This window comes from Rutidosis leptorrhynchoides, chromosome 4 (assembly GCF_046630445.1).
Source record: "Rutidosis leptorrhynchoides isolate AG116_Rl617_1_P2 chromosome 4, CSIRO_AGI_Rlap_v1, whole genome shotgun sequence".
Lineage (NCBI taxonomy): Eukaryota > Viridiplantae > Streptophyta > Magnoliopsida > Asterales > Asteraceae > Rutidosis > Rutidosis leptorrhynchoides.
The window spans coordinates 174,782,415-174,807,344 of record NC_092336.1 but is presented as its reverse complement, the minus strand read 5'-3'; positions in this window follow the sequence as shown (position 1 = coordinate 174,807,344).

Sequence of the window (24,930 nt, the reverse complement as noted above, 5' to 3'; positions counted from 1 at the left end):
GAAAACATTACCATGGATTTCATCACTAAATTACCAAGGACTGCAAGTGGTTTTGATACTATTTGGGTAATAGTTGATCGTCTCACCAAATCAGCACATTTCCTGCCAATAAGAGAAGATGACAAGATGGAGAAGTTAGCACGACTGTATTTGAAGGAAGTCGTCTCCAGACATGGAATACCAATCTCTATTATCTCTGATAGGGATGGCAGATTTATTTCAAGATTCTGGCAGACATTACAGCAAGCATTAGGAACTCGTCTAGACATGAGTACTGCCTATCATCCACAAACTGATGGGCAGAGCGAAAGGACGATACAAACGCTTGAAGACATGCTACAAGCATGTGTTATTGATTTCGGAAACAGTTGGGATCGACATCTACCATTAGCAGAATTTTCCTACAACAACAGCTACCATTCAAGCATTGAGATGGAGCCGTTTGAAGCACTTTATGGTAGAAAGTTGTCACGACCCTACTTTTTCCGTTATCTTTTTCCGTTAATTATTTAACGACCGTTAACTGTTAGTGTGCCACGTCATTTCCATGACCTATATTATTATTTTTGTAATAATATATATATAATAATTATTATGTGTTATGTGGATATATGTATTCATATTTTAAATTATACGTTTCTACGTTCCGCGGATTTCCATCCGGCGAATCTTTTCGGTTTTTAAACCAACGGTCGAGCTTTCGGGATTTATAAATCCTAAATATTTTAAATATGATATTTTAAGGTCATATTATTATTAGGTGTATTTATATTTATTTTTCGTCGCGCGTTCGTTATCTTTCCGGATTTTTAATCGCGTAAGCGTGTTTTCGCGTTTCGGGCTTCGTACGGGATCTCGGGCCACAAGGATTTCATCATTTAGCAAGACGGGCTAGTGGGGCCCACTCCCCACCTCCCATTCGGCCGAAACTCCCACAAGGGAGGGAGTATTACTCCCTTAATTTTCTATTTTTGATATTTATCATTCCATTCCAATTTAATTAAAACCTAAATTCTATTTTTTTTCTCTCAAACTCTCTCCCCCCTCCCTCCTTGTGCCGTCACCATCACCACCATAAACCACCATCATCATCTAAAATTGTAGCTTGGATCAAGGATTGAATAGCATACACGCGTTCCTCTCTTCGTTCTCTACACATCTATATACTTTGATTTTCGATTAGGGTATAAACCCTAACCCTAGAACTTTCCATATTTATTTATATTTCTGTATTTTGATGTTATATGATTAGTATGATATGTATAAGTTGTTGTAATGTTGTTTGGATGCGTAGAATTACTCGTTTGTTCATGTTTTCGGTTTGTAAATTTTGGACAGCAGTTTGAATCGTATATTCTGACTTTGTAACTAATATGAATGTTAAAATAAAGTACATAAATGAGTTCCTCTCATCAAGACATTAATTTTAGACTCCGGATTCATGTCGTTTCGATTCCCGGAGCCCTAGATACGCTTAATTTGGTTTTTGTTAAAGATTGAAAGGTGTTTTTGGCATGAACAAGGTTGGGTCCGACTTTGTGACCATCCTTGGTGTCTTTAGGGTGCCTCATTTGGTTAGGACTGATGGTGAGACGAATATTCATGTTCGGGTCACCTAAATCCGAGCCACGGTTCACCCGTTTTGCCCGAATTACTGTTTTGAGTAAAATGATTTCCCAATTGAAGTCATGGCTGATATGCACGACTTAGGGACTGTTCTTGGAGTGTTCTTGAGTTCATAAATGTGTCGGGTGGTTTGAGTAGGTGAAGTTACATATGTGGCTTGCCCGAAACCGACACCCGGGGCTCAAGATACGACCCGGCGAACTTTCAAACTTAAAACTTATGGTTAATGATTAAACTTATGATAAAATTTATGGAATTCATTATTAATTAATTACTTAAGATAAAAGAAGTAATTATTATTATTTAAAACATATGATATAAATATTTATTATATCATTTAATTATTAATTATAATTTAATTAACATTTTAATTAAACTTATGATTAGTAATACTTTTATTTGTTAAAAGAAAATACTTATGATAAGTATTAAATTTAATTATGAGAAATTATTATAAGACTTATAATAAATATTAAATAATTATTTAATTATTATAAGACTTAATTATTATTTAATTATGACTTAATTATTAAATACTTATGATTTAATAATTTTAATTAGAAACTTATGATATGATTAATAATTCATTATTAATTAATAATACTTATGATATGATTTAAAATTTATTATAAATTAATAATATTTATATTATGATTGACATTTAATTAATTAATTAAATACTTATGTTATACTAAATATAACATTTCAACTTATATTAACTTTAATAATTCATTTTATTTAATTAAACTTATGTTAAGACATTATTATACACATTTGACTTTAAATAACATTATAACCTATGTTATTATTATAACTTACACTTTTAAAATTAATGTTGACTATGTTTGACCAAGGTTGACTTTTGAGTTGACTTTCGGTTGACTTTGACTTTCAGTTGACTTCTGTTGACTTTCTAAATAAGGAAACTTTCCTAACTTCAAAACTTTCTAAAAATAGAACTTTCTAAATTTGGAAACTTTCCAAAAATAGAAACTTTCCAAAAATAGAAACTTTCCAAAAATAGAAACTTTCCAAAAATAGAAACTTTCCAAAAATAGAAACTTTCCTAAAATAGAAAACTTTCCAAAAATGGAAACCTGCTAAAAATAGAAACTTTCTAAAAATAGAAAGTGTGTGTCCTTATGCTGTTCCAATCAAACCGATGCTTGCTGAGTAATGTTCTATGCCTACTTGCAACATGTACAATAGCTATCATACTAAGACTTGGCCTAAGTTAGTTATTTATTTCGACCTGCTTTATTTATAGGTCGGCGTTGTGATCTTTCTTGATCACTTTACTTTACGTGCTGTTCGCTTGTTTGTGAGATTTCTTCAGTTGCTATTTAAGGTGAGTTATAGTCCCGTTTTTACATACTTTTCAAAGTATATTTTTGGGATGTGATTACATGCAGATTTTTAATTACGTTTAGACACAAGTAACAGTTAAATTTAATTATTCATTGTGAGTTGGACAAAAATATTCCCTAGTCTGGTAACTGTAATCATTGGTTTCTACCGGTGAACGCGAATCCTACGGATAGATCTATCGGGTTTGACAACCCCATTTCGAGCTAGTCGCGCTAGCAATTTATAATCGGAATGTTTAGTACTTCGTAATTTGTTGTAGATACACTGTCCAAGTGTATATTTTTATTGTGTTTGGCAAGGGTAAATAAAGGGTTAAGTGGTTACCAGGTGACTCATTGATAATGGAATAATGTTTAATGTTTTTTAACATTTTTAAATCTTGTGGTCTAAAGTTTACTTATTTATTTAAACCTATAATTCACTCAACCTTTGTGTTGACAGTTTACTTGCATGTTTTCACAGGTACTTGAGTTATTTGATGCTTCCGCTGTCGTTAGAAGAGTCTGCATGCATTTGGGCAGATTTTATGAAACTATTTATGAAACTTAAGTTTGCATTCTATTTTGGATAATTTAATTTGTGGGTTGTTGGCAATGTTTTGTGTCAACTTTTGGTTTAATATTATGGTTGGTTGGTTTTCAAACTACTTAATTTGGTTTGTTTCCTTTTTGGGGAACATTTTGAAATAAAAGAATGCAACTTTGTTTATTTAATTCATTTAAGTCCGATCAAGCTGTGGGACCAACTGACGGATCCGTTAAGTGTTTTGACGGGGTCGTCACATGTGGTATCAGAGCCAGGTTGTAGGGAACTAGGCGGTCTTAATGTGGTCAACCCGTGGTTATTAGGGTGCATTAGAGTCTAGTCTACAGCCCGACCTTTTTGCTATAGCATTATTATGCATTTCATTTCGTATAAGTTATATAATTAGCTTTCATATCTGTTGGTATATGGTTTGCGGTTTTGCTGTTTGCAGATGTCGACTTCGAGCGATAACTCTGTTGCTGCTCCTGCTCCACCGTCTCCTGCTAGACGTCGTGCTAATCAACCGGAGATCGATGATCCTGTTCATTACTATTTTTCTACCATTACTCATATGAACCGGGCTTATAATGAGGTGACACGTATTAACGCCCTTAGTGATTGTTTGCGCACCTTGCCACATAATGAAGTTATGGACGAGATCCGTGCCGACATGCGTAACTTTATCACTTTCAAGCATAGGGTTGAGGATGCGAACCGCAAGCGTGATCGAGAAGTTAATGCTAAGTTCGAGGCTCTCGAGAGCACTGTTCGTGTGATGAAGGAAGAGTTGGATGTTGTGAAAGGGAAGTTGCGTAAGTATGAGGATCCTGCTGAGACTCATGCTGGACCAGCTTATCACACCCGCTCTAAGCGAATGTGATGTGATTATTCATATTGATTATCTATTTCATCAGACTTAATGTCCTTTTTATACATAAATTTTGGGTTATGTACGGCGTTTTGCCGAGGATTTTATTAAGATTTTGTTATGGGATATTTTTCATTATGTATGGATGGTTATTTTTATGACATCTATTATCATTATCATGTTTTATTTCTGATGTTGTGGCTCTTGGCATGTTATATTATGCGTAATATATGTTCATGTATGTTAGGTGCTATGTATGTTGTATGATGTTATCATAAAATATGTATGCATGTGATGGTTATTTCTATAACAATCATAACTGTCATGTTATTACTCATAGTGTTAGTTGACTAATATCTTAATGGTTAGTCTTTTCGTGTTTTGATCTATTCCTTTATGACACTAGTATTATTCTTGGTACTAACGGATGTGTTATTCTATTTTGAAGATCATGCCTCCAAGAGAGTCCACTGAAGCGCGTATGCAACGCCTGATCAATGAAGGAATTGCTGCTGCTATGGCAGCGAATGCTGATGTTAACGCCAATGCGAACAACAACGTGGGATGCTCCCACAAAACTTTTATGGCTGGTCGACCTCAAGAATTCAGTGGTACGGAAGGACCAATAGGGCTTACTCGTTGGTTCGAGAAAATCGAATCTATTTTCAGGGTCAGTCGAGTTCGTGAAGAGGACAAAGTTAGTTTCGCTAGTTGCACTCTCAAGGATAGTGCCTTGACATGGTGGAACAATCTGGTTAGTAGTTTGGGAAGCGATGTAGCTTATGGTTTGGCCTGGAATGATTTTAAGGAAAGATTGATCACCCGCTATAGACCTCGGGGTGAGCTTAAGAAGCTAGAGGTTGAGCTCAAGAATTTGAAAATGCATGGCACCGAGTTAGATGCCTATGAACGAAGGTTTTTCGAGTTAACTTTACTGTGTCCTAGGGTTTATGCGGATGAGGACCGCAAAATTGAGGCTTACATTGATGGTTTGTCCGAGAAGATTGAACACGGGGTTGAGTCCAGTGAACCCCAGACTATTGAGGCAGCTATGTCTATGGCCCACAAACTTAATGACAAGGTGTTGAGAAGAAGCAAGACTACAGTTGTTGAAAGTAGTGAGGAGGTTGTCAAGAAGGCTGATAATGGGAAACGAAAGTGGGATAACAACCGCAATCAAAACCAAAATCAGCAGAAGAAACAGGATACCTCAGGTGCTAACAACAGAAGTCAGCGTGTGTGTCCTCGTTGCTATAAAGTTCATGATGGTTACTGCACAGTTACTTGTAAGAGGTGCTCTAAGCAAGGGCACATTGCTAAAGATTGTACAGTGCTTTTGCCGGGGTCTGCTACTCCCGCGACTGGTGGTAATAATAATAATGTTGGTAATAGAGGTGGTAACGGTAACGGTAATGGGAAATCGAATAATGGAGGTAATTCGAGGGTTTGTTATGAGTGTGGGAAGCCGGGGCATTTCCGAGATGCTTGTCCCAACAAGAAGACTGCAGAGACTGCACGCGGCCGAGCGTTCAACATTAATGCTAAGGATGCGGAGGAAGATCCTAAGCTTGTTACTGGTACGTTCTCAGTCAACGATTTATCAGTTTATGTTCTATTTGATTCAGGGGCTGATTTAAGTTTCGTGTCGAGTAAATTAAGTCCGAGAATCAAAACGCCGTTAACTCTCTTAGACAATACTTATGTTATTGAAGTAGCTAATGGTAAGGAACTTACTGCTAAGACTGTACATCGTAAGTGTAACATTAATCTGGGTGGTAGGGATTTCGAGATAGATTTGATACCGATTGAACTTGGTAGTTTTGATATTGTTATTGGTATGGATTGGTTGTCCGCGAACCGTGCCGAGATCGTCTGTTATGATAAGGCTATTCGTATTACTGATGTGATTGGAGAGCCACTGATGGTCTTTGGAGATAAGAAATGCACACAGTTAAACCTTATTAGCTGTATGAAAGTTCGTAAACATCTCCGTAAGGGCTGTCATGCTATTCTTGCTCATGTTGTTGATCCTTGTAAGGAAGTAAAGAACGTTGATGACGTTCATATTGTTAGGGATTTTCCCGAAGTGTTTCCAGAAGACTTACCTGGCCTTCCGCCGCAACGCGCGGTAGAATTTCAAATTGATCTTGTTCCCGGCGCTGCTCCTGTAGCACGTGCTCCTTATCGTCTTGCGCCTTCTGAACTTCAAGAATTGTCAAGTCAACTCCGTGAGTTGTTAGACAAGGGTTTTATTCGTCCTAGTTCGTCCCCTTGGGGAGCTCCTGTTCTGTTTGTTAAGAAGAAGGATGGTTCTTTTCGTTTATGCATTGATTATCGTGAACTGAATAAGCTCACTGTTAAAAATCGTTATCCTCTTCCGAGAATTGATGATCTGTTCGATCAGCTTCAGGGTTCTTCTGTTTATTCAAAAATTGATCTTCGTTCTGGCTATCATCAGTTGCGTGTTAAAGAATCTGATGTTTCAAAAACTGCTTTTCGCACCCGTTACGGTCACTTTGAATTTCTTGTTATGCCGTTCGGATTGACAAATGCACCTGCTGTGTTCATGGACCTCATGAACCGTGTGTGTAGACCCCATCTGGACAAGTTCGTTATTGTTTTCATCGACGACATTCTTATCTATTCTAAGAGTGATGAAGAGCACGAAGAACACTTGAGGTTAGTGCTTGATTTGTTAAAGAAAGAAGAGTTGTACGCTAAGTTCTCTAAGTGTGCTTTTTGGTTAAGAGAAGTTCAGTTCCTTGGTCACATTGTTAGCAAACAAGGAATACAAGTTGATCCTGCTAAAATTGAGGCGATTGAAAAGTGGGAAACCCCGAAAACTCCTACTCAAATTCGTCAGTTCTTAGGTTTGGCAGGTTACTATCGAAGGTTCATCCAGGATTTCTCTCGTATAGCGAAACCTCTGACTGCTTTAACGCATAAAGGGAAAAAGTATGAGTGGAAGGATGAACAGGAGAATGCTTTTCAGATTTTGAAGAAGAAACTGACTACCGCTCCGATATTGTCTTTACCGGAGGGTAATGATGATTTTGTTGTTTATTGTGACGCATCTCGACAAGGCTATGGTTGCGTTTTGATGCAACGAAAGAAGGTTATTGCGTACGCATCACGTCAGTTGAAGATTCACGAGCAGAACTATACAACTCATGATTTAGAGTTGGGGGCTGTTGTTTTTGCACTTAAGATTTGGAGACATTATTTGTATGGGGTCAAGAGTACTGTGTACACAGATCACAAAAGTCTTCAACATATCCTCGATCAGAAACAGTTGAACATGAGACAACGAAGATGGATTGAGACGTTGAATGATTACGATTGTGACCTTTTGTATCACCCGGGTAAGGCCAATGTTGTGGCTGATGCATTGAGTCGTAAAGAAAGGACTGAACCTCGCAGGGTTAGGGCCTTGAATATGACAGTTAGATCAAACCTCGCAAGGCAGATTCTTGAGGCACAACAAGAAGCCTTAAAGGAAGAGAATTTTGTGAAAGAGAACGTAAGAGGTATGGCTAAGAAATTTGAGATTCGAGCAGATGGTACTAGGCACTTTGTAGGACGTCTTTGGGTTCCGAAGTTTGGTGAACTGCGACAACTTGTTTTGGATGAGGCTCATAAGTCTAGGTACTCTATTCATCCTGGTTCAGGGAAGATGTACCATGATCTTAAGGAGCTGTATTGGTGGCCAAATTTGAAAGGTGATGTGGCTACGTATGTGGCTAAGTGTTTGACCTGTTCTAAGGTCAAAGCTGAACATCAAAAACCGTCCGGATTGTTGGTACAACCAGAAATTCCCGAGTGGAAGTGGGAAGGTATCACTATGGATTTTATCACTAAGTTACCAAGAGTTTCGGGTGGCTACGATGCGATTTGGGTGATTGTAGATCGACTCACTAAGTCGGCTCACTTTTTGCCGATTAGGGAAACCGATTCCATGGAGAAACTCACCCGTTTGTATTTGAAAGAGATTGTTTCGAGGCATGGTGTTCCCGTTTCTATAATTTCCGACAGAGATAGTCGATTTGTATCGAGATTTTGGCGATCGTTGCAAGAAGCCTTGGGCACTAGATTGGATATGAGCACCGCTTATCATCCTCAAACGGATGGTCAAAGTGAAAGGACCATTCAGACATTAGAAGATATGTTGCGAGCTTGTGTGATTGATTTTGGAAATGGGTGGGATAGGTATTTGCCGTTAGCTGAGTTTTCTTATAACAACAGCTACCACGCAAGTATTAAAGCCGCACCGTTTGAAGCTTTGTACGGTAGGAAGTGTAGATCTCCTATTTGTTGGAATGAGGTTGGGGATGCTCAACTTACAGGTCCAGAGATTATTCACGAGACTACTGAGAAGATTGTTCAAATTAAAGAAAGGTTGAGAACTGCTAGAAGTCGGCAAAAGAGTTATGCCGACAAAGGAAGGAAAGATGTTGAATTTCAAGTTGGTGATCGTGTTATGTTAAAAGTTTCGCCTTGGAAGGGTGTTATTCGTTTTGGTAAAAGAGGGAAGTTAAGTCCTCGTTTCGTGGGACCGTTTGAGATCATTGAAAGAGTTGGACCGGTGGCTTATCGTTTGAAGTTGCCACAAGAACTCAGTGCTGTTCACGATGTTTTCCATATTTCGAACTTAAAGAAGTGTTTGGCTGAATTTGATCAGACTATTCCTTTGGAGGAACTTCAGGTTGACAAGCAATTGCATTTTATTGAGGAGCCAGTTGAGATCATGGACCGAGAGGTTAAGACTCTTAAACAGAGCAGAATTCCTATTGTTCGGGTCCGATGGAACGCTAGACGCGGTCCCGAGTTCACTTGGGAGCGTGAAGACCAAATGAAGCAGAAGTATCCGCATTTGTTCTCAGATGCCGAGTCAACCCCTGCGCCTGCTTAAATTTCGGGACGAAATTTCCATAACGGGGAGGTACTGTCACGACCCTACTTTTTCCGTTATCTTTTTCCGTTAATTATTTAACGACCGTTAACTGTTAGTGTGCCACGTCATTTCCATGACCTATATTATTATTTTTGTAATAATATATATATAATAATTATTATGTGTTATGTGGATATATGTATTCATATTTTAAATTATACGTTTCTACGTTCCGCGGATTTCCATCCGGCGAATCTTTTCGGTTTTTAAACCAACGGTCGAGCTTTCGGGATTTATAAATCCTAAATATTTTAAATATGATATTTTAAGGTCATATTATTATTAGGTGTATTTATATTTATTTTTCGTCGCGCGTTCGTTATCTTTCCCGATTTTTAATCGCGTAAGCGTGTTTTCGCGTTTCGGGCTTCGTACGGGATCTCGGGCCACAAGGATTTCATCATTTAGCAAGACGGGCTAGTGGGGCCCACTCCCCACCTCCCATTCGGCCGAAACTCCCACAAGGGAGGGAGTATTACTCCCTTAATTTTCTATTTTTGATATTTATCATTCCATTCCAATTTAATTAAAACCTAAATTCTATTTTTTTTCTCTCAAACTCTCTCCCCCCTCCCTCCTTGTGCCGTCACCATCACCACCATAAACCACCATCATCATCTAAAATTGTAGCTTGGATCAAGGATTGAATAGCATACACGCGTTCCTCTCTTCGTTCTCTACACATCTATATACTTTGATTTTCGATTAGGGTATAAACCCTAACCCTAGAACTTTCCATATTTATTTATATTTCTGTATTTTGATGTTATATGATTAGTATGATATGTATAAGTTGTTGTAATGTTGTTTGGATGCGTAGAATTACTCGTTTGTTCATGTTTTCGGTTTGTAAATTTTGGACAGCAGTTTGAATCGTATATTCTGACTTTGTAACTGATATGAATGTTAAAATAAAGTACATAAATGAGTTCCTCTCATCAAGACATTAATTTTAGACTCCGGATTCATGTCGTTTCGATTCCCGGAGCCCTAGATACGCTTAATTTGGTTTTTGTTAAAGATTGAAAGGTGTTTTTGGCATGAACAAGGTTGGGTCCGACTTTGTGACCATCCTTGGTGTCTTTAGGGTGCCTCATTTGGTTAGGACTGATGGTGAGACGAATATTCATGTTCGGGTCACCTAAATCCGAGCCACGGTTCACCCGTTTTGCCCGAATTACTGTTTTGAGTAAAATGATTTCCCAATTGAAGTCATGGCTGATATGCACGACTTAGGGACTGTTCTTGGAGTGTTCTTGAGTTCATAAATGTGTCGGGTGGTTTGAGTAGGTGAAGTTACATATGTGGCTTGCCCGAAACCGACACCCGGGGCTCAAGATACGACCCGGCGAACTTTCAAACTTAAAACTTATGGTTAATGATTAAACTTATGATAAAATTTATGGAATTCATTATTAATTAATTACTTAAGATAAAAGAAGTAATTATTATTATTTAAAACATATGATATAAATATTTATTATATCATTTAATTATTAATTATAATTTAATTAACATTTTAATTAAACTTATGATTAGTAATACTTTTATTTGTTAAAAGAAAATACTTATGATAAGTATTAAATTTAATTATGAGAAATTATTATAAGACTTATAATAAATATTAAATAATTATTTAATTATTATAAGACTTAATTATTATTTAATTATGACTTAATTATTAAATACTTATGATTTAATAATTTTAATTAGAAACTTATGATATGATTAATAATTCATTATTAATTAATAATACTTATGATATGATTTAAAATTTATTATAAATTAATAATATTTATATTATGATTGACATTTAATTAATTAATTAAATACTTATGTTATACTAAATATAACATTTCAACTTATATTAACTTTAATAATTCATTTTATTTAATTAAACTTATGTTAAGACATTATTATACACATTTGACTTTAAATAACATTATAACCTATGTTATTATTATAACTTACACTTTTAAAATTAATGTTGACTATGTTTGACCAAGGTTGACTTTTGAGTTGACTTTCGGTTGACTTTGACTTTCAGTTGACTTCTGTTGACTTTCTAAATAAGGAAACTTTCCTAACTTCAAAACTTTCTAAAAATAGAACTTTCTAAATTTGGAAACTTTCCAAAAATAGAAACTTTCCAAAAATAGAAACTTTCCAAAAATAGAAACTTTCCAAAAATAGAAACTTTCCAAAAATAGAAACTTTCCTAAAATAGAAAACTTTCCAAAAATGGAAACCTGCTAAAAATAGAAACTTTCTAAAAATAGAAAGTGTGTGTCCTTATGCTGTTCCAATCAAACCGATGCTTGCTGAGTAATGTTCTATGCCTACTTGCAACATGTACAATAGCTATCATACTAAGACTTGGCCTAAGTTAGTTATTTATTTCGACCTGCTTTATTTATAGGTCGGCGTTGTGATCTTTCTTGATCACTTTACTTTACGTGCTGTTCGCTTGTTTGTGAGATTTCTTCAGTTGCTATTTAAGGTGAGTTATAGTCCCGTTTTTACATACTTTTCAAAGTATATTTTTGGGATGTGATTACATGCAGATTTTTAATTACGTTTAGACACAAGTAACAGTTAAATTTAATTATTCATTGTGAGTTGGACAAAAATATTCCCTAGTCTGGTAACTGTAATCATTGGTTTCTACCGGTGAACGCGAATCCTACGGATAGATCTTTCGGGTTTGACAACCCCATTTCGAGCTAGTCGCGCTAGCAATTTATAATCGGAATGTTTAGTACTTCGTAATTTGTTGTAGATACACTGTCCAAGTGTATATTTTTATTGTGTTTGGCAAGGGTAAATAAAGGGTTAAGTGGTTACCAGGTGACTCATTGATAATGGAATAATGTTTAATGTTTTCTAACATTTTTAAATCTTGTGGTCTAAAGTTTACTTATTTATTTAAACCTATAATTCACTCAACCTTTGTGTTGACAGTTTACTTGCATGTTTTCACAGGTACTTGAGTTATTTGATGCTTCCGCTGTCGTTAGAAGAGTCTGCATGCATTTGGGCAGATTTTATGAAACTATTTATGAAACTTAAGTTTGCATTCTATTTTGGATAATTTAATTTGTGGGTTGTTGGCAATGTTTTGTGTCAACTTTTGGTTTAATATTATGGTTGGTTGGTTTTCAAACTACTTAATTTGGTTTGTTTCCTTTTTGGGGAACATTTTGAAATAAAAGAATGCAACTTTGTTTATTTAATTCATTTAAGTCCGATCAAGCTGTGGGACCAACTGACGGATCCGTTAAGTGTTTTGACGGGGTCGTCACATGTGGTATCAGAGCTCTGGTTGTAGGGAACTAGGCGGTCTTAATGTGGTCAACCCGTGGTTATTAGGGTGCATTAGAGTCTAGTCTACAGCCCGACCTTTTTGCTATAGCATTATTATGCATTTCATTTCGTATAAGTTATATAATTAGCTTTCATATCTGTTGGTATATGGTTTGCGGTTTTGCTGTTTGCAGATGTCGACTTCGAGCGATAACTCTGTTGCTGCTCCTGCTCCACCGTCTCCTGCTAGACGTCGTGCTAATCAACCGGAGATCGATGATCCTGTTCATTACTATTTTTCTACCATTACTCATATGAACCGGGCTTATAATGAGGTGACACGTATTAACGCCCTTAGTGATTGTTTGCGCACCTTGCCACATAATGAAGTTATGGACGAGATCCGTGCCGACATGCGTAACTTTATCACTTTCAAGCATAGGGTTGAGGATGCGAACCGCAAGCGTGATCGAGAAGTTAATGCTAAGTTCGAGGCTCTCGAGAGCACTGTTCGTGTGATGAAGGAAGAGTTGGATGTTGTGAAAGGGAAGTTGCGTAAGTATGAGGATCCTGCTGAGACTCATGCTGGACCAGCTTATCACACCCGCTCTAAGCGAATGTGATGTGATTATTCATATTGATTATCTATTTCATCAGACTTAATGTCCTTTTTATACATACATTTTGGGTTATGTACGGCGTTTTGCCGAGGATTTTATTAAGATTTTGTTATGGGATATTTTTCATTATGTATGGATGGTTATTTTTATGACATCTATTATCATTATCATGTTTTATTTCTGATGTTGTGGCTCTTGGCATGTTATATTATGCGTAATATATGTTCATGTATGTTAGGTGCTATGTATGTTGTATGATGTTATCATAAAATATGTATGCATGTGATGGTTATTTCTATAACAATCATAACTGTCATGTTATTACTCATAGTGTTAGTTGACTAATATCTTAATGGTTAGTCTTTTCGTGTTTTGATCTATTCCTTTATGACACTAGTATTATTCTTGGTACTAACGGATGTGTTATTCTATTTTGAAGATCATGCCTCCAAGAGAGTCCACTGAAGCGCGTATGCAACGCCTGATCAATGAAGGAATTGCTGCTGCTATGGCAGCGAATGCTGATGTTAACGCCAATGCGAACAACAACGTGGGATGCTCCCACAAAACTTTTATGGCTGGTCGACCTCAAGAATTCAGTGGTACGGAAGGACCAATAGGGCTTACTCGTTGGTTCGAGAAAATCGAATCTATTTTCAGGGTCAGTCGAGTTCGTGAAGAGGACAAAGTTAGTTTCGCTAGTTGCACTCTCAAGGATAGTGCCTTGACATGGTGGAACAATCTGGTTAGTAGTTTGGGAAGCGATGTAGCTTATGGTTTGGCCTGGAATGATTTTAAGGAAAGATTGATCACCCGCTATAGACCTCGGGGTGAGCTTAAGAAGCTAGAGGTTGAGCTCAAGAATTTGAAAATGCATGGCACCGAGTTAGATGCCTATGAACGAAGGTTTTTCGAGTTAACTTTACTGTGTCCTAGGGTTTATGCGGATGAGGACCGCAAAATTGAGGCTTACATTGATGGTTTGTCCGAGAAGATTGAACACGGGGTTGAGTCCAGTGAACCCCAGACTATTGAGGCAGCTATGTCTATGGCCCACAAACTTAATGACAAGGTGTTGAGAAGAAGCAAGACTACAGTTGTTGAAAGTAGTGAGGAGGTTGTCAAGAAGGCTGATAATGGGAAACGAAAGTGGGATAACAACCGCAATCAAAACCAAAATCAGCAGAAGAAACAGGATACCTCAGGTGCTAACAACAGAAGTCAGCGTGTGTGTCCTCGTTGCTATAAAGTTCATGATGGTTACTGCACAGTTACTTGTAAGAGGTGCTCTAAGCAAGGGCACATTGCTAAAGATTGTACAGTGCTTTTGCCGGGGTCTGCTACTCCCGCGACTGGTGGTAATAATAATAATGTTGGTAATAGAGGTGGTAACGGTAACGGTAATGGGAAATCGAATAATGGAGGTAATTCGAGGGTTTGTTATGAGTGTGGGAAGCCGGGGCATTTCCGAGATGCTTGTCCCAACAAGAAGACTGCAGAGACTGCACGCGGCCGAGCGTTCAACATTAATGCTAAGGATGCGGAGGAAGATCCTAAGCTTGTTACTGGTACGTTCTCAGTCAACGATTTATCAGTTTATGTTCTATTTGATTCAGGGGCTGATTTAAGTTTCGTGTCGAGTAAATTAAGTCCGAGAATCAAAACGCCGTTAACTCTCTTAGACAATACTTATGTTATTGAAGTAGCTAATGGTAAGGAACTTACTGCTAAGACTGTACATCGTAAGTGTAACATTAATCTGGGTGGTAGGGATTTCGAGATAGATTTGATACCGATTGAACTTGGTAGTTTTGATATTGTTATTGGTATGGATTGGTTGTCCGCGAACCGTGCCGAGATCGTCTGTTATGATAAGGCTATTCGTATTACTGATGTGATTGGAGAGCCACTGATGGTCTTTGGAGATAAGAAATGCACACAGTTAAACCTTATTAGCTGTATGAAAGTTCGTAAACATCTCCGTAAGGGCTGTCATGCTATTCTTGCTCATGTTGTTGATCCTTGTAAGGAAGTAAAGAACGTTGATGACGTTCATATTGTTAGGGATTTTCCCGAGGTGTTTCCAGAAGACTTACCTGGCCTTCTGCCGCAACGCGCGGTAGAATTTCAAATTGATCTTGTTCCCGGCGCTGCTCCTGTAGCACGTGCTCCTTATCGTCTTGCGCCTTCTGAACTTCAAGAATTGTCAAGTCAACTCCGTGAGTTGTTAGACAAGGGTTTTATTCGTCCTAGTTCGTCCCCTTGGGGAGCTCCTGTTCTGTTTGTTAAGAAGAAGGATGGTTCTTTTCGTTTATGCATTGATTATCGTGAACTGAATAAGCTCACTGTTAAAAATCGTTATCCTCTTCCGAGAATTGATGAAATACCCAAAGGATCGGAGAAACATCTTAATATTCGGGAAGACGGAACCCGGTATAGGGCTGAAAGGATTTGGGTACCAAAATTTAGAGATATGAAAGAAATGGTACTTAGAGAAGCTCATAAAACCAGATACTCAATACATTCTGGAACGGGGAAGATGTACAAGGATCTCAGGAAATATTTTTGGTGGCCGGGTATGAAAGCCGATGTTGCTAAATACGTAAGAGAATGTTTGGCGTGTTCTAAGGTCAAAGCTGAGCATCAGAAACCATCAGGTCTACTTCAACAACCCGAAATCCCGGAATGGAAATGGGAAAACATTACCATGGATTTCATCACTAAATTACCAAGGACTGCAAGTGGTTTTGATACTATTTGGGTAATAGTTGATCGTCTCACCAAATCAGCACATTTCCTGCCAATAAGAGAAGATGACAAGATGGAGAAGTTAGCACGACTGTATTTGAAGGAAGTCGTCTCCAGACATGGAATACCAATCTCTATTATCTCTGATAGGGATGGCAGATTTATTTCAAGATTCTGGCAGACATTACAGCAAGCATTAGGAACTCGTCTAGACATGAGTACTGCCTATCATCCACAAACTGATGGGCAGAGCGAAAGGACGATACAAACGCTTGAAGACATGCTACAAGCATGTGTTATTGATTTCGGAAACAGTTGGGATCGACATCTACCATTAGCAGAATTTTCCTACAACAACAGCTACCATTCAAGCATTGAGATGGAGCCGTTTGAAGCACTTTATGGTAGAAAGTGCAGGTCTCCGAATTGTTGGAGTGAAGTGGGGGATAGACAGATTACGGGTCCGGAGATTACACAAGAAACTACCGAGAAGATCATCCAAATTCAACAACGGTTGAAAACCGCCCAAAGTCGATAAAAGAGCTACGCTGACATTAAAAGAAAAGATATAGAATTTGAAATTGGAGAGATGGTCATGCTTAAAGTTGCACCTTGGAAAGGCATTGTTCGATTTGGTAAACGAGGGAAATTAAATCCAAGGTATATTGGACCATTCAAGATTATTGATCGTTTCGGACCAGTAGCTTACCGACTTGAGTTACCTCAACAACTCGCGGCTGTACATAACACTTTCCACGTCTCGAATTTGAAGAAATTTTTTGCTTAAGAAGATCTCACTATTCCGTTAGATGAAATCCAAATCAACGAAAAACTCCAATTCATCGAAGAACCCGTTGAAATAATGGATCGTGAGGTTAAAAGACTTAAGCAAAACAAGATACCAATTGTTAAGGTTCGATGTAATGCTCGTAGAAGACCCGAGTTCACCTGGGAGAGAGAAGATCAGATAAAGAAGAAATACCCGCATCTATTTCCAGAAGATTCGTCAACACCTTCAACAGCTTAAAATTTCGGGACGAAATTTATTTAACGGGTAGGTACTGTAGTGACCCTAACTTTTCCATGTTTATATATATTAATTGAGATTGATATTTACATGATTAAATGTTTCCAACATGTTAAGCAATCAAACTTGTTAAGACTGGATTAATTGAAATATGTTTCATATAGACAATTGACCACCCAAGTTGACCGGCGATTCACGAACGTTAAAACTTGTAAAAACGACATGACGATATATATATGGATATACATATGTTTACCATGAGATTATGATAAGTAAGTATCTCCATAAGTATATTAATAATGAGTTATATACATATAAACAAGACTACTAACTTAAGGATTTCGAAACGAGACATATATGTAACGATTATCGTTGTAACGACATTTAAATGTATATATATCATATTAAGATATATTAATATATCATAATATCATGATAATATAATAATTTAACATCTCATTAGATATAATAAACAATGGGTTAACAACATTAATTGAGATCGTTAACTTAAAGGTTTCAAAACAACACTTACATGTAACGACTAACGATGACATAACGACTCAGTTAAAATGTATATACATGTAGTGTATTTAGATGTATTAAAATACTTTTGGAAGACTTCAAGACATATATCAAAACACTCATACTTAACGAAAATGGTTACAGTTACTTTCCCATTCTTTTCTTTCATCAAGAATTCTAGTCGTATTCTTACCCGTATTATACACAGCTTCAAAACGTATTTACTATGGGTATATACCAATAGGAACTAGCATGGGATTCCAATCTTGATTATGTCATGTATGACTAATCAATTTTAACTTCTACCATGAGCTAGTCAACTAACTAGAACTCCTTTTAACCCACTCACCACTCACCAATTACCACTCATCATTCACTCCATTTCACTTCCAATTCTCTTTCTAATTCTCTCTCAACACACCCACACTATTATGAACGTATTTTTCCAGTAGTTAATCATCATCTTCATCAAAAATCACTTCAAGAATCAAGCTATAATCATCATAGGAAGAACACTTCAAGAACACTTCAAAAATCCTTTCAAGTTTACTAATTTACTTCCAAGCTTTCTAATCCATTCCAAGTAATCATCTAAGATCAAGAAACCTTTGTTATATACAGTAGGTTATCTTTCTTATTCAAGGTAATATTCATATTCAAACTTTGATTCAATTTCTATAACTATAAACTATCTTAATTCGAGTAAAAATCTTACTTGAACTTGTTTTTGTGTCATGATCCTACTTCAAGAACTTTCAAGCCATCCAAGATCCTTTGAAGCTAGATCATTTCTTGTCACTTCCAGTAGGTTTACCTACTAAACTTGAGGTAGTAATGATGTTCATAATATCATTCGATTCATATATATAAAACTTTCTTATTCGAAGGTTTAAACTCGTAATCACTAGAACATAGTTTAGTTAATTCTAAACTTGTTCGCAAACAAAAGTTAATCCTTCTAACTTGACTTTTAAAATTAACTAAACACATGTTCTATATCTATATGATATGCTAACTTAATGATTTAAAACCTGGAAACACGAAAAACACCGTAAAACTGGATTTACGCCGTCGTAGTAACACCGCGGGCTGTTTTGGGTTAGTTAATTAAAAACTATGATAAACTTTGATTTAAAAGTTGTTATTCTGAGAAAATGATTTTTATTATGAACATGAAACTATATCCAAAAATTATGGTTAAACTCAAAGTGGAAGTATGTTTTCTAAAATGGTAATCTAGACGTCGTTCTTTCGACTGAAATGACTACCTTTACAAAAACGACTTGTAACTTATTTTTTCGACTATAAACCTATACTTTTTCTGTTTAGATTCATAAAATAGAGTTCAATATGAAACCATAGCAATTTAATTCACTCAAAACGGATTTAAAATGAAGAAGTTATGGGTAAAACAAGATTGGATAATTTTTCTCATTTTAGCTACGTGAAAATTGGTAACAAATCTATTCCAACCATAACTTAATCAACTTGTATTGTATATTATGTAATCTTGAGATACCATAGACACGTATACAATGTTTCGACCTATCATGTCGACACATCTATATATATTTCGGAACAACCATAGACACTCTATATGTGAATGTTGGAGTTAGCTATACATGGTTGAGGTTGATTCCAAAATATATATAGTTTGAGTTGTGATCAATACTGAGATACGTATACACTGGGTTGTGGATTGATTCAAGATAATATTTATCGATTTATTCCTGTACATCTAACTGTGGACAACTAGTTGTAGGTTACTAACGAGGACAGCTGACTTAATAAACTTAAAACATCAAAATATATTAAAAGTATTGTAAATATATTTTGAACATACTTTAATATATATGTATATATTGTTATAGGTTCGTGAATCAACAGTGGCCAAGTCTTACTTCTCGACGAAGTAAAAATCTGTGAAAGTGAGTTATAGTCCCACTTTTAAAATCTAATATTTTTGGGATGAGAATACATGCAGGTTTTATAAATGATTTACAAAATAGACACACGTACGTGAAACTACATTCTATGGTTGAATTATCGAAATTGAATATGCCCCTTTTTATTAAGTCTGGTAATCTAAGAATTAGGGAACAGACACCCTAATTGACGCGAATCCTAAAGATAGATCTATTGGGCCTAACAAACCCCATCCAAAGTACCGGATGCTTTAGTACTTCGAAATTTATATCATATCCGAAGGGTGTCCCGGAATGATGGGGATATTCTTATATATGCATCTTGTTAATGTCGGTTACCAGGTATTCACCATATGAATGATTTTTATCTCTATGTATGGGATGTGTATTGAAATATGAAATCTTGTGGTCTATTGTTACGATTTGATATATATAGGTTAAACCTATAACTCACCAATATTTTTGTTGACGTTTTAAGCATGTTTATTCTCAGGTGATTATTAAGAGCTTCCGCTGTCGCATACTTAAATAAGGACGAGATTTGGAGTCCATACTTGTATGATATTGTGTAAAAACTGCATTCAAGAAACTTATTTTGTTGTAACATATTTGTATTGTAAACCATTATGTAATGGTCGTGTGTAAACAGGATATTTTAGATTATCATTATTTGATAATCTACGTAAAGCTTTTTAAACCTTTATTGATGAAATAAAGGTTATGGTTTGTTTTAAAATGAATGCAGTCTTTGAAAAACGTCTCATATAGAGGTCAAAACCTCGCAAGGAAATCAATTAATATGGAACGTTTTCAATCAATAAGAACGGGACATTTCAATATGCGACATTTTTCAAAAACTGCATTCGTTTTTACAATAAAAACCATAGCTTTTATTACAAATACAAGGTTTAAACAACTTAATAATGATTATCGTTTAGCGATAATCTTAGACTTACAAACTTTACATGTGATAATAACAATACGACTTCCAACATATTTTACATTACAAATCCTCCGATATGCAGTTTTATTTTTGACACAAATATGCATACTCGAGATCTTGCTTAAATTCAACATGTTGCAGCGGAAGCTTTTAGTTATCACCTGAGAATAAACATGCTTAAAACTTCAACATAAAGTTGGTGAGATATAGGTTTAATGCCGGCAGCGTTATAAATATAGACCACAAGATTTCATATATAAACGTTTTAATAAAAATATTCTAAGTTGTTGAGCACTTGATAACCATACTTAACATTTAATCAACGTCGCATATTCCCTTTATTATGAAATCTTACTACACCGTACCAAGTGTAGTCACCGAAACGAAGTACTGTGCAACCGTTGAATACTGGTCGTCCAGTCCGGTTGGGGTTGTCAGGCCCGATAGATCTATCAACAGGATTCGCGTTTACAATACCTCATGTAAATAATAGTTACCAAGTTACAGGGAAGTATGCCAGTGGTACAACTCAACATAGAATATATATTTTTAATCACTTGTGTCCATAACGTAAATCATAAAATGCATGTATTCTCATCCCGAAATCATTAGAGTTTAAAAGTGGGACTATATACTCACTTTTGCCACCACGACTTGGTCTCTGATAGATATCACGAACCTAACCATATATAATATATCAACATATTTTCTTTTTAAGTAATCATTACATATATATATATATATATATATATATATATATATATATATATATATATATATATATATATATATATATATATATATATATATATATATATATATATATATATATATATATATATATATATATATATATATATATATATACTTTTAATACTTTTAATATTTTCTTAGTCCGTAGTTAGCAGTCTGATGTTAGTGGTCCACAATTAGTTGCTTAAATAAAATAAATAAAGACCCCATCATATTCGTATTGATCAGAATTAATCTCAACCCATGGTACCATGTTGTCAAGTGACGTGTTGCGTACATAAAGTACCGTGTTGTCAAATGACGTGTTGCGTACAATCATGAGGTCTTATGATTAATCTTCTCGTGTTGTTTACGGGTGGTCCCAAAATATATAAAATCAAATCATAAGTAAATATATATGAAATATCATATTAATTAGAAAATATATGATTAATTTAATTTTTCTCCAAATATTTTCGTAGCTAAACTAGCTTCGGATACCCGATCTTGTTTTAGTCGTAGTTTCCTCATTACAACTCCATTTTTGTTGGTTCAACTTGTCATTTCCTTGGATCGAATCAAATTTTAAGAATATGAACTGAAAATACCTTAGGTTGTATTCAAAAGCACATGTTATAGGTCAAACTTTGGTGAAACTTATGAAAGTGATCATTTTCCATCATAAAAACAACATTTAATGATCATTTTTCTAAAAATACTTACACTTTGAGTTAAACCATGAAATTTTTATGTGTTAACATATTCATAAGAAATATCATTTTTCCAGAACATAAACTTCCAATTCAAAGTTCAAGATAGTTTTTAATTATCCAACCCAAAACAGTCCCCGATTGTACTCCGACGACGTAGATTCAGTTTTAAGATGTTCTTTGTAAAACCAAGTTATATCTTGTTAAGTTAGCATATCATTATGATATATTACAGGTCTTGAAGTGTTTTAAAAGTTAAGTTAGAAGGATCTATTTAGTTTGCAAACAAGTTTGAAATCATTCAAACTATGTTCTTGTTGTTAAAATTTTACAACACAAAATAAGATAGCTATATAAATATGAATCAAATAAGGTTATGAACAAGGTTACTACCTCAAGTTACTTGGACAAAGTTACTGTAAAAGATGATAAAAATCTTAGAACCAAAAGAGTGGTGGAGTTGGATCAAAAGGTTGGAAGTAAACTTGTATTTTTGGAAGGATTATTGAAGTTTTCTTGTAAGGAATTTATTATGATGATTAAGGCTTGTTTTTGAAGCTAGATCTTCATGGTTATTTGCTGAGATTGTGAAGAACACTTAAGGTTCCTAAGAGTGTGTTTTTGGTTAGAGAAAATGTGTAGTAAAAATGAAATTGGAATGAAGTATAAATGGTGGTGAAAAGATGTATAAATTTGTAATATTGTGCAAAAGTATTGTAATATGTCAAATTGATTAATCATGCATGCTAAGATCCAAAATTGGCTGACTCATGGCTGCTAATAAAGTGATTGTGATGTGTATATACTAATAGTAAATATGTATAGGAGCTGGGTATGATACGAGTACATATACTCTAGGTATACATGTAGAAATTTTGAGGAAACGGAACGAGAATTCAAATATAGCTATCTTTTGTAAATATACTTATATTGTTTTATGTATATAAGCCCTTTAAAAGTGATTAAATACATATTTATACGATACTTGTATAAGTATTATAGGTTAAAGGTATATATGTCAAATATCGTTACGTATAGTTATCATTTTGAAAACTTAAGTTAGTAGTCTCAAAGTATACTTATAACTTATTGTTATTAGTACACAATAAGATGTTAAACCATTCTTAGATCATGTTAAATATATATAAATACATATATATACACAAACGTATAATTATCATTTGTTATATAGTTCGTGATATCATCGGTCAAATTGGACGGTCAAACATTGTGTAAAACTTTTTTTAAAAACATAAATCTCAACAATTTAGATTACTTATCATGTTGGTAAGGTTTAATTTATGTAAATATTAATCTCACAGGTATAAAATGATCGGAAAAATCCGGGTCGTTACAGATGCTACTAATTCGTTCTTGTTTACAAACTTGAAACACCAAAACCCAACATCCATCACGCCCAACTCGGTTCACCTCTCAACGATCACTTTTGTCACCATCATTGTTAACCCCTATTCGATTTTTTTGTTTTTGTTTTAAACATGTCAACCATCACCACTGGAGTTAAGCTACCACTACACCGTGTTCGATTTTCTGCCCGAAGGCAACCATCACCAGACCTTCACCTCACGCCATCATGAACCCATTAAACCACCATGATCAACCTTTTCACTATTATCGGTTGCTATTCGATTAAACCCACTGCCATCATTCCCCTACGACTGCATACTCCCTATTCTACATTCGAAATCCAAACAATCTTCTAGGTATGTTGCTCTTTTATCTAGCCGGTTTTCAGCTACAGCCGGGTATCCTGATTAAACTATCCATCTATCTATCTTCATTCGCATTATGATCTTGTTTCAATACTAGAAGAAAACCACCCGCTGCTATTATTATTCCTTCTATTATAATAAGAATGAAGATATTGTAGCAAAAAGATGGATAATAATGATAGATTAGCGAATATTTTTATGATGAATAAAGATGGGCTGTAAAGATAAAAAAAATAGTAGGTATAACTTTCCAGCTGGTTGCTATCATTCGTGTTTCTCTTCCTGTTTTCTTTACAAACCAAACCGTCCCACGTGCATTCTTATTCCATCACCATCGTATTCTTTACTCTTAGCCACGTTTCTGTTTTGAACCCCATATATCTCGCCGACATTTTATTCTAGGGACAAATGGGTTACTTGATGTTGGGCTTATCGAAGTGGGCTGCTGCACACAAGTAATCGATCCATATATTTACTATTTGGGATGTGTATCTCTTGGGTTGACTGTTCCATCTGTTGCCGTGCCTTGTTTATTTTTTTTTTGTCACGACATAGATGATTAGGTGATGATGATAGTAATCATACGATATAGGTGATGATGATAAGATGATGAATGATGGTGATTGTACGATGATGATGATGATGGGCGGATGTACGAATGATGATGTTAATATGATTATAAGTGATATATGATGTAGAAGATGATAATTATGAAAATAATATCTGTGATTATGATGATGACGACTTGATGATAATAGCTCGATGATGAGGATAGATGATATACATGATGATTCACAATTAAGTTGATGGTGATGAGATTATGAAGCAGAAACATTATATAAGTAGAAATAAAATCCGAATAATTTCAGAGAAAGAAATAGCAGAGCAATGGTATGAGGTGTTTGTGTTTAAACGAGAGGTCTCGGGTTCGAGCCTGGGCTATGCCATTTATTTTTTTTAGGAAAAGCTTATAGGTAGTCTCCTTTTCCTATTATTTTATTATTATAACTGTTATTATTATTATTATTATTATTATTACTATCATTATTATTATTATTACTGCTATTAACATTAATATATTTATTAACAAGTATTATTATTAAGTATAATTAGTATTAAGAAATTTTATCAAAATTAGTGTTTTTATTGTAAAAACAATACTACCTTTTATTTTAGTATTATTACTATCATTATTAAAAATTTTATATATTTTATCATTATTATCATTTTTAATATCAATAATTAACATTATTATTAGTATTATCATTATTATTATTATTATTATTATTATTATTACTACTATTATTATTATTATTATTATTATTATTA